The 12,271-nt window shown below is 39.0% G+C and overlaps 1 long non-coding RNA gene across 5 annotated transcripts in view; it reads left to right on the forward strand.

Annotated features, from left to right (window-relative positions):
- Positions 1–12,271, forward strand: part of LOC136995334 (uncharacterized) — a 170,280-nt gene that overhangs the window by 68,522 nt on the left and 89,487 nt on the right. The window lies entirely within an intron of this gene.

Raw genomic sequence — 12,271 nt, forward strand, 5'->3', positions numbered from 1 at the left:
TGAGAAGTAACAATTTAGGATTTCCTTGTCTTGGATACATTTGTATAACTTTTGGTACCTGGCCTCCAGCCACTGTGGTAAGAATATTCCTATGAACACTTAAAATGGGAAAATAATGTTGGTTGATTGTAGTATGATGTTTACATAACTCTCCACAGATCACTTTTATTTGTATTAAGTCATCGCTTAATATAATTTAGCATTCACATGGCACAAAGTATTGTTTATTTGGAACAAAATTCGAATTTTTGTTGTATGCATCATCCTTCCAGAGCCATTCTGAGCGGGTTACCATTGTTCCTTGCTTAGTTTTAAGGGAAATAAATAAGTATGGTTTTGTTCAGCTTTCTCCCTCTTCTGCTGGGGATTTCTGATTGATAGCTACATTGCTTTTGTTGATGATTATGAATGAAAGAACATCTTAATGCATTAAAGCTTGATACAGATTGAGGATAGCTCCACCCACATTCATAACACAGAGGTGTTCAACCAACTCTGTTTCAACAGTGTTGAAAATACTCTGCTTCTATCAGGGTGACTCAGTTCACTTTTTCAAAATAGACTGAAGAGACTCAAAGTATTTCATTTAACATCTCCTCTTTTGCTAAAACTATGCTCACCAAAATTAATTACTTCTGGCCTGTACAACTAGGTCAGCTTAACATTTCCTCAGCTTTAAATCTGCTTTGAAGAAACCACACTGAATCAATTCAAAGCAGATAAGATATGCACATGAGCTATTCATCTCACAGAATGTTTTTATTTTTTTTCCCCAAGAGATGGTCATTTGCTTATCAGTGGAAAATCAAAACTACTTGTCATCTGAATGTAGCTATGAAAACATTCAGCTTCACAAGGAATAGTACCTACCTGTACATATCGGTGATCTGTTTCAGTCTTTAAAAATCTGTTTGATTAGACTTTCTATTAATTCTAATAAAGCAAATAAACAAAGACTGGAATTACCCTATGCAAGCCATACCTGTATTTGCTCTCAGCTTTGCTTTTCTATGGCGTGTCGACACTGGAGTCTTGGGAAGCGTTCATACATTTTAGATTTTCAGCTTTGAAATTCAGATGTTGCTACATCCTCATAACAGTAAGCAAGTCTGGTAGTTAAAAAATCCACAAAATATAAGCACACCTTTAAAAATATTGAGATAAAAGTGGAAATAAGTACAGCATTTAAATAGTTTCATGCCAGATGATACATATTCATAATAATAATAGTGGTAATGGTTATTTTTAAACATGGAAGCAGTATTACACTATATGTATTCTTTAAAGTTATAAAATATGGAATATTCATTAGCCACTTGTCTGCATTCATCATCATGTTATCTGAATATTTTAGACATTGAAAATAGAAACTATTGCCAAATGGGCACCAGTTAAGTTCGTTCCATCTATCTTTCCTTCTCTGATGGGTGAGGTGATTTATAATTAGCTAATTAAGGGTGATGGGCTTAACACACTCAGGCTTGCAGCCTGAGTCATGGAAGATGCAATTTGATATCTGCTGTAAAAAGTCAAGTATACATACTCATGACTGGAGTGAACCTGAGACTGGAAGACCTTCTGCTTGGACTACTGGATTTTTGCGCTTTAATTCAAGCTGTGGCAGCCCCACACAAGAGCACATGAGTGGAAATCCAGTAGCACAAGTGAATGAGTGCAAGGGAAAAGGCACCTTTTCCTTGGAAGTCTCCAGCACTAAAAAAACCTCATGGCATCCAGAAGAGTGTTAACTAGTTCTAAGCACATGTGTGGCAACCTACTCAGCTCTAATTTTAGGTATCAGCTTTTCACTCAAGCTGGAGCTTCCTGATAACTCTGAAAGATAAGTAAAGCCATAAGCAAAGTATATGAGGCAAGTCAAGCTGATATTATCTGGGAGATGGAAGACAAAGTTCAAGGCTAAGAGAAAATGATGGAGGCCAGTCTAGATCACCACTGCCCTGGTCCTTGAATGTCTCTAAAGGTTTTGAATTGTAACATATCTTGTTGGTTAAATTTCTTAAAACCTCCTTTCATGTGGCAGATTGCACTGCATCAAAAAGTACACTATCACACAGCTTTTTTACTGCAACATGAGACCTGGTCTAGGGAGAAGGCAAAGAGAAACTCATTATTCCTCAGCTGGATTACTAACAAGAAAGGTTGTCTCTTTAATGTTAGCCAAATATTCGGGGGGGGGGGGGGAAATCTCTGCACAGCCGTGCAGCCAAGGCCTTGCCACAGGGCATGGGTTCCCATACGCCACCTCAAAGGGTTATAACTGGGGAGTTGGAGTGTTGGCCCTTTATCCTCCCTTTACCTTTCATCTAGTATGCCTGCCCTTCCACGTGGTGTCTCAGTATATTTAAGCCTGTTCTTCTTAGAAATAGCTCTCCATTAGGAACAAAGATGTTAAATTACCATTCAGCATTTCAGAACTGTGGCCCTTCCATTTTCTTCTGATTGCTCTGAAGAATCTCTGGATGGTGTTCATGATACATTGTTATCTGAGCCATTCAACTTTTCTTTGCAAATTGTGCTTTCATTTTGAAGTCAATTTAATTTCTGTATTTAAAGTACAACAATTTTATAAATACAGGAAGCATGATAAAACTAAATTAATTAAATGCTTAGAGTTTAACTCCTATTTAGATTTTTAACTTCTTACTGAAAGCCCTACTTTCTTCATGTGGACATTTGTTGACTTAGGGGCCTGTGTTTGTTCAGATGGTAAAACTAATAGATTCCTGACTCCCACATTTGGTGTTGAGGAAAGCATAGTTTCCTTTTAACTTCTCAAGTTTCTCAACTTTGAGAGAATACCTCATTGACCTGAACTGAATAAGATGAAGTGAAGAAAATGATCTTTCCGTACTTGCTGAGGAGGCTGAAGCTGTCCAAAGTTGGATTATAACTTTACCAAACTCTGGTTCAAAGTCCAGTGACTTTTCTTATTTTAATTCTCTGACTTTCTTCAATACTGGCAGTAGATATGCACTTCTTGAATCTTATATTTTTTTTCTTAGTATAAAGCATTTTATTAAGTCACAATATATTTCAGCTTTCATATAGATTGTCATAATTTCCTGTTTAATTTTAGCCAGATGTATTTTTAAAAGGAGAATATAATGTAATTCAGTTAAAAATCATATTTAACTATAGAATAATTTTTCTTTTAAAAAAAGTCATCCACTTTGCCCTGCTGTAACTTTCATTCAAAACACATAGTTCTTATATCTCCTTAATTCACAGTTGAAAAATATAACAAAAGTACATTGTTATCTGTACACTACTACTTTTAGATATAGGAATCTGTTGGTGGTTAACTTTGTTAAAATGAACTTTCTCCAGTAACAGTCAGTTTTAGTGTGCAGCTGGTAAATGTCAAATTGATTTTGTTTCATTTCAGTGGATGATCACTTTTAAATTAGATCTGTGCCTATTGTGAAATTTCACATCATCAAATTATGCTCCTAGAATGCTGTACTTTCCAGCGCTTGCTACTTAATACGGAGTAGCACCTTCTTTCTCTCTGCTGTTTTTAGTGAAGTGAAAAGCATTTATTATGGAGATGCTGCTTCCAGTCATGCTTGCAAGTACATCTCATATCAGCAAAAAGTTGCAGCACTTTGCACTTGTTGAAAACATGGCCCAAAGTCCTTCAGAAGTTCTCACCAAAGCATTGGCACGGTCTCCACAAATCCCTTGAAATGGAAGAAGTCTGTGACTCTTTTCACAGGACTCATTGACCAGGTATGTCTATCATTTCAATCAGATTTCACTTGCAGTGAATATTGTTCCAAGGCTTTTGCTGCAACCTTATAGCATACATATTAGATTTGGGGACCAAAGACAAGTTTGAGTATCATTCATGAAATGTCATATTTTTATTTCTTTTAACAACTAAACTATGTCATCATTCATTTAACAAGTCTCTCTTTGAATCCAAAAGTCTTTATTTTAAAGCTACATATTTCATGGGCTCCTTTGCATGGTAATTGGAACTCATGCCACCTTTTCTCTTACCTACCAGCAACAGCAGTTTCCAGATTAGTTTTACAATCCAGGAGAGATTTTATGTCCTCACAACGTGAGAATTTGAAAAGGCAATTGTGCTTGCTTTTTATGTGCTTATCATCTTCATATCATCAGCAGAAATAGAAACAAAGGACCTGGTGGATATATGCTGGGAGTAAAGATATCTTTATATCGATACCTTCTTTTGCTAAAGAATACTCCAACACTGGCCACTTTCGTTTCTGGGAAGCTGGTGAATCTCATGTGTCTGAGCAAACACCCTCATCCTTGGGCCAAGGAGTTCTCATCATTGACTGAAATGACTCTGAACACTCAGGAAAGTTTTGAGGGTTTTCAGAAAGGATCTCTGGCACTTTCTATATTTCTGAAATAATGAACATGAAGAGCCAATGGGTCCAAGACAAATGAACCGCTTTGTCCCCATTGCAGAGGCCCTAACCAGCAGGGGAGCTGGCACAGAAAATTGAGGGGAAAGAGTATGCCAGGACCACCCAAAAAGCAATTGAACCTACTACTTCGTCATGGAGCATGGAGATATGTGTCCTGGGTATTTCCATATGCAGGTGGGATTTCTTCATAAGCTTTTCTTGGGTCTAGTCTGTCTATTTAGTCCATCAAGGTCTGCATCTTACCTCATCACCTCAATATTGTCTATCTGTCTTCCCTCCTGGTCACCTTCACAACTTCTTGAAAAATAGTTTGATTACATTGCAGAGGGGCTGTTAGTACAATTTTAGTTGCTATGTAGTCTCTGTTTGCAAGGGAGTAGCTGTGTTGCTTAGCTTTGAGTTCGTGAAAAGCTAAGCTGAAGATAAGTTTTGTATTTTGTTCTGAAAATATTTAGTTCCACATTCATCATCCCTCTTGCAAAAGTCAGTTCCGTAAGGTTCAGCAACTGTGAAGGCTCTGCCCCCAGGCTGCCCCCACCCTGGCACATGGGTAAACTCCTCAGTTTCCCCAACTTACAGTTCTTCACCAGACTATTGAAACAAGCAACAGACAGTTGACATAAATACAAAAGGCAAAGCAGCAAAGTCCATGGAGGGGCAGAATGAAAGGGAAGTACAGAGAAGTCTGTTTCTCCTTTCATAATACCTGATGTGTACCATCAACCTTCCTTCACACTGAGCACTCTTTTTGCTATTTCATACTTAATGCTCTTTCTGTTCTCTTTTCAAGTCAACTACCAAAATCTCCATGAATGCAGTACCCTTAAAATGTGCATTTCCCATTTAAGCATTGCTTGTGATTTTCAAGTGATCCCTTGTGGTGCACACTCCCTGTTGTGCAGGTACCAAAAGTTCCTTGCAAGACAGCAAAAAGGCTCAAGAAAAAGTTACATAAAACTAAGTGGAAGTTAGTATGACAGACATAGGAGAAAGAAGTCAGGAAGTCAGGAAGATGTTCCTAGTGTTGGAGCTACTTCTTTTTACCTCCATTAAGTGTGAGGAAAAGACCAGTGAGAATCTTATTCCTTGCTACTCCATAGGTATTAACTTCCTTTGATTTGATTTGTATTTAGCTGTTAATTTTGCTGCTACTATTTCTGACCTGAAGAAAAAGGTATGTGTCTTGAAAGCTTGATCTACTTTTCCAGCTATACTAGTTGGTCTGTTTAAAGATATTTTCTCTCTTCCTACAGACTTTTCTTCATTTCTGTCCTCAGACCATCACAGCCGCAGCAACACTGCAATTAGCACTCTGACATGAATTTGAAAGGGCTTTCAACCAATGATAGACAAGACAGGTTTTTACAGGGCACTCCTTGGTGACTGTCACTTCTTAATAACCTGGAAAATGACTCAGTAGATAAGAAATGACAATTACTTTAAGATGACCAAACCAAGCTTACCATTATCCTATTACGTTGTTCAAATACTATAGGAAAAGTGTTTATGGTACATTTAGATAGTAAATGAACAGTAGAATATGTATGGAAACTGTGGCACAATAATGACCAAACAAACAAACAAACAAACAACCCCCCCCCACACACATATTTGGCATTTTTAAGCCTGTTATACCAGACTTAGTATAAAAATGGGTCAGAAATTACGTACAGAATTGATTAGTGAACTGTAAATTAGCCTCTGTATTCTTCCTTTTTTGCTCGCTTGTGAAAAATTTGTTTAACTTTCTCCTTGTTGCAGATTCATATCAGGCAGAGTTTTGTTCTAATCTTACAGCTTCACATACAATGTATCAAGAGAGGCAAAATGCCAGTGTTTCTGTGAGATAAAGAGAAAGCTTTGGACTTTTTTTTAAGCTCATGTGAACAGACTCTTTAGTACTGTACATTTTTTGTTCCCATCAAAGCTTGTCCTTTAAGTGACCTTTGAGAATTCTCCCTCAGATCAGTTACACACCTAATTAGCATTTCTAAAAATCTGGGTAAAATGTGCAGAGTATCAAGTGTTTCTGAAGGTGGATTAGGAAATGCCGCATTCACGAAATCCAAAAAGGTGGTAGCTGTCTTTCTGCTACCATTGTACTCCTACTAGCATCATTCGCAAGCCCAGCGCTTTCTATATATGTACTAGAATAGCACAAACCCCCAGAATATGAGGGGGAGTTGCCTAGTTACTTGTGATGTTAGCTTTATTTCGGTTGAAAAATATACAGATGCAAATTACAGCGTGTAGAGACACAGATGAAACTCTCTGGAACACAGAGTCCATAAAAATGAATGGTTTACATTCATCTGTGGTCATTTTCATCTTATGACAGATGAAATGAAAGTAATATTCTTAATTCATGAAACTCTGTACAAATTGTAGTCACAGGATACTGCAAATATTCTTCATTTTATCTGATTATTCAGACAGTCTCCTAAGGAAAACTGTATAGTGGAAGTCACTTTCATAGACCTGGAGAGGAGCCTGTGTTTTATTATGACATGTATTTATCAGGGAAGGGAAAAGTATTTCACGCTTTGTTGTTTTGACCAAGGCATGACAACTAATCTGTGGCATGTAGCAGCCAACCAGCTTGTTATAGGCCTATCACTTCTCTGTGAAGCATGCCTCACAACAGAGATATCCTGACTGCAAAATATCACAGGGCTTATTTCTCAGGAATGCAATACTTCTGGCCCACCTTTAACTTAAGACTGCAACAGCTGAAGTAGGACATAAGAAGTGTAAATACAGATCAGAAATAGTATTTTAAGCTTACAAACTAAGATCTATTATAAACAGCAAGTTATTAGACTGCTGTAGCTGTTAAAGATATGGAAATAGCCCCTCTTCTTCTCTCACTAACCTCAAAAACTACAATACATTGGAAATTCTTAAATGATCCTAGTGCCAGTGTAAAGGTCTAAGGAACAGGTCAGGGAAGGGAAAGCAAGAGAGGTCAGCATACCATGAAGTATAAGATAATGAACGAAGCAGCAATACTAATTTTGTGCTCCAGTTAGCTCAAGAATATCTCTCTTACTTCAGGACGGAAGCTACAGTGTTAACTCATAAATAACTTAACTTTTGCTCTTTTTAGCCTAATTTTCCAATGGAAGAAGAGTTATCTAGTCTCACTGACCATATGCCTTTCTGTCCATTTTTGCTGGCATTTCTCCCCCACTCCCTCCCAATAACTCTTTGGAGATTTCAAGCAAATGAGATACAGAAAGAGACACCTGAGAGGTGAGCAAGGACAGTCCCACAAGTTGTTTGAAACTCAGTGCCTGGATAGAAGAGAGAGAGCCAAAAGAGTACCAGATGGAGGGAAAGGTAGGCAGAGCTCAGCTGTCACTTAGTGCATTTGGCAGCGGCTGCAGGCCAGTCGGCAGACACACCAGCTAGCTGGTCAGCTTGTAGGTACCTCCAACTTGGCTGCTCCACCTGCCCCCTTTGTGGTGGGGAGAGCAAGGGGATGAGGAGATGGGCAGCCAAGGGAGCTCGGGTTATTTCAAGTGTCAAGGAAACTACTTGAGGGGACCATCACTGGATGATACATACAAATCCTTAGAAAACCAGTCTTCCTTAGTTCTCCTCCTTAGTTTTTTCTTACAGCACAGTTCATTTTGTTTCTTCAAATCATTTTAGATTATGTATATACTTTCTGGTTTAATCTTTCATCCTATTTTCTCAGCTTGTGTACTGGGAGTCTTTTGAATCTGCTTCGAGTATAAGTTTGATTACCTCAAAACTAACAAGTAAAACTTACTTGACAGGATGATTAGACGGGAACATATTTATAAAAAATGCATCTACATTGCAGGAGAGCAAAAGACAGTAGCACTCCAAGAGGGTCACTCTTTATTTCAGCTTCACTTTCCTGGATTTCACTGGCAGTTACATGTGTAGCTAATTAATGGCAGTGTTCTTTCATCATGGCTAAAGGGAAGTCTGAGTCAAAGCTTATTAACTAGGATGACTCTTTATTATAATTACAGGGAAAATAGCATAAGAAACTGTGAGAGATCTCCTCTTTATCAGGCTCCTAGCTCACTTACACTTACAGCTATGGCTTCAAATGAAGGTTCTAATCTCTTAAAGGGCTTGTTACCCACACACTAATCATCAGCATAACAGGGAGATCAAGACTGTCATTGAAAATCACTCGTAAAAGGCAATTCTGATAGGAAATGGAACATATCATGAGCTTTCTTTCCAAATAAATGAGAAACCCATTCTTTGTGCAGACATCATGCAAACCACTTATGTGACATATTAAACTTAGAGTTAGTTAGAGAATTTGATTTGCATATAAACTGCAACAGGCCAACAATTTTACAAAACATTGGCTGAAGCTGGTGTTTTTAGCTCACTGGAGTTCTAATTCTGTTATCCACTAGAGTTTCATGGAAGATGACCAAGCGCACACAACCTATGATTACTCTATGTACTCAAGCTGCAAATAAGTGACAAGCAGGCTGGACATATGTTGTACTGATGGCCATTCAGTAGAATATCATTGTCTGCTTCCTGGTGCTTTGTCACATGTATGCACTGGTTCTTAAGGAAGAACAAATGTTCCTGTTGTGATTTACCTAGCTCAGCAGAATCGTCTTGACTGTATTGAAAGAGACCAGCAGGGAGTCTGCCCAGGCTCTCAGAAATGTTGGTAAGAGTTTATCCCACTTTGCCATTCAGCTTTGGCAAGCACCCTTCCTTTCTTCTTACCACTCGTCATGTAAGTGTTGTTGATTAGAAATTGTATATGGCACAGCTACACAGATTGGTTTCAAAGCTGGAACTACAGATTTGAATCACTACACATCATACATATGGATACTTCTCTGTCACTAGCAATGTGTAATATTACTCTGCTTTTTATTTATTAAAGTAGCATGCAAAAGGCCCAAACAGCATCAAGGTATGATTGTATTAGGCACAGTAAAAATACAGGCTTAGAGACATCTCTATATTTTTATAAAGAGTGATATGAGGAATGAAGAGGTTAAAGTGCATATCCAGAGAGGCACATAGTGTATTCAGCTTATTCACCACACTCTGTTCCTGGACCAGGACTCAAATCCCAACTTTAGGCACCTTGCCGAAGTGTACTGTATCTTCCACTGTGGCGCACATCTGGGTTTCCCCTGGGTGGCTGGTCTGTGACCACATCTCACCCTGCTGTGGCAAAGGGCCAAGTCTGGATCATCCATCAGCACCCAGGAACTGGAAAGTTCTCCTAGTATCGATGTAGCCATCAATATTCAGATCAGTCAGACTGAGACATACCCTGTAGGTAGACCTGTTAGCATCAATGCAAATTGCAGCTCAGATAAGAGAGGGTCTTGTGAGTTTAAACTGGCCAGGTAGGCTTTGGACTGCAGCATGGGAGTAAAGCTCACCTACATCTTTTTAAAAATACAAGTCATTTTTCATATCTAGCCCTAAGCCCAAGATCCAGACCCAGTTTCCAGTATCTCACTTCACTACATGAACAGACGATATCCTGCCTTCCTTTCTTCACACATATTCTTATTAAACCTTGAGGATATAACTGCTGGGGCCCACATGCTGAGGTGTCAAAATTGTTCAGTGAGGAACTCTAAAATAAATGTAAAATGGTAGTGCCATCTGTGCAGTAGTTATGTTTTCAGCATGGTTTCCTCACAGAACAAGCCTTAGGGGATCTCGTTAACTATCTTTGTCCGTTTTTCTGCCAGTTCTCCTCTAATAAGTTTTAAGCCCATTGGCCAGTAGTAGCCATATTTGAAAGAGGGGTAGAAGTCTTAAAGATAAATAAATTATTCCAAGTGTTGTGGAAGTGAGTAGACAGGCAAAAGAGAGATCAAAATTAATGATCCAACTCATACTAAAAACATAAGAAGTCCCCTTAAGCATTTGGCAATGACCCGTTAACTGATCACAAGCCTATCCTGCCGCTCCAGCTGGCATACGTGTCTTGGCTACATGTGGCCAGTCTTAGCTGGGGCTAAGCACTGAATGTGCTCTCTCTTAACTGGTGAGGATGACTACAAGTATGAGGGGAGCTAGTTTACTTTGATAGTAGGTAGAGGTTTGGGGACAAAAGACAGACCTGCAGGAATCCAGTCTGAAGTAGCTCCCTGAGCAACTATATTTTTAAAAGTTATCAAATAAGGCAAAATGGCAAGCTAAGCTCTTACTTTATTGTTGGTGTTTTCCATGGACACTAATAGGATTTTCCTGCTTTGTTTGTGATGGTAAATCTGTTTCTTTGAGTCTGTATGTCACTTGCTTTTATCTTCTCCCTTCATTTTTATTTCCTTTTGCTGTATTCTTAGGGATTTATTTCACACTATCCACTGAAAAAAAAAAGGCACTTAGAGCCCTTGCTGAAGGAAACCACCTGCATACAATAATCACCATTATAAATCTGACTTTTGACAAATATTACCCCAAATCTGAGAAGCTGCCATTTTTAATTCCTCTTTGGAAATGTGGAGTATATAAAAGAAGGAAATAAGAAAAGGAAGTAAATGATAATGCCATGAAGTAACCCTTGCGAACAGTGATGTTCTAAGTGACTTCTGTGTTGTGCATGTATTTATAACATCTTCCTTTCCATCGGCTGTTTCCATGGTGTACAATGTTGTACCTGCCTGCCAAACAGTCCTTAAGACAATGAAATACAACATGATCTCATTTCATTCTGCGGAGCATCCGATTCAGACTGCTTTCTAAAAAGCTACACAGGGTGCAGAAATAATGACTGATTTCCATCCTGAAAAACAGTGGAGGGAGGAAAGAAATTAATTGTGAAGCAAAGGGCGTACGGCTGGGTTTATAGGCACAGGCGCTGCAGGACCCGGCGGAACAGAGGGACGTGGGGAGGTTGCTCCAGATGGCAGGAGCGGCGAAGCAGGCGGCTGTCGCTCCAACAAGGGAACATTGTGCTGCGGCAGAGTGAGGAGGCTGGCACGGGCTGAGCAGGAGTGGGTGAGGGTGAGCACAGTGAAGCACAGCATCTGAGGAAAGCAGGTCCATGGAGGTTTTAAATACACAGATGGGGATTTTGGTTCTGATCTGGAAATGAAAGGGGGAAACTAGTGCAGTAGTCAAGAGGGATAAATGTAAATGATAGATTACCACTGCTGCAGGGGAGGAAAGGAGAAGGGGAAGGCAGGGAAGGAGATATGCAAAATTAGAAAAAACAGCCAAGCCTGAAAACAATCCAAACCAAGCAGCCAGACAACTTGCAGAGAGGCATTAGCTTCCACAAATGACAGATAGTTGTGGCAGGAAATAAAGACAACATGAACTAGAAGTTGTTTTTATGGCTTGAAGAAGAAATGACTATCAAATTATATATAGCATAGCCTAATTGTGCCTTAGGATAACAAGGAAGTATTTTCTTACTCACACAAGGAATGGTCTCAGTACAAGACTGGGGTATTGACATCAGCTGAGCAAGTGGAAGAAGGGGGCTGTGATGCAGAACTTGCAGACTTTCTTATAAGCCGGACACCTGCTTCCTTGACCAGCTGCCTGGAAAAACACATTTCAGTGGGTTTTTTTCTAAGATGAGGAAGGAAGTCTATACTACTACACTTTCCCAGGGGAAATCAGTACTGGCAGAGTATCTGTCAACAGCATACTTTAGTAATGTATTAAACAAGGAAATGTCCTTATGTCAGAGGTCTTCTGGATTAGAAGGGGAGGTCTAACCACTGGTCTTTTAAAGAGTAAGGAAATTTTTCTTCTCACAAAATGTGCTGGCAGTAGAGATTTTGGAAGAGAAAAAATACTCTTAATGATCCTCCTAGGTATCTGATAATAAAAAGATTAACATTTCTTAAAAAAAA

Source organism: Apteryx mantelli, chromosome Z (genome assembly GCF_036417845.1).
Source record: "Apteryx mantelli isolate bAptMan1 chromosome Z, bAptMan1.hap1, whole genome shotgun sequence".
NCBI classification, from domain to species: Eukaryota; Metazoa; Chordata; class Aves; order Apterygiformes; family Apterygidae; genus Apteryx; species Apteryx mantelli.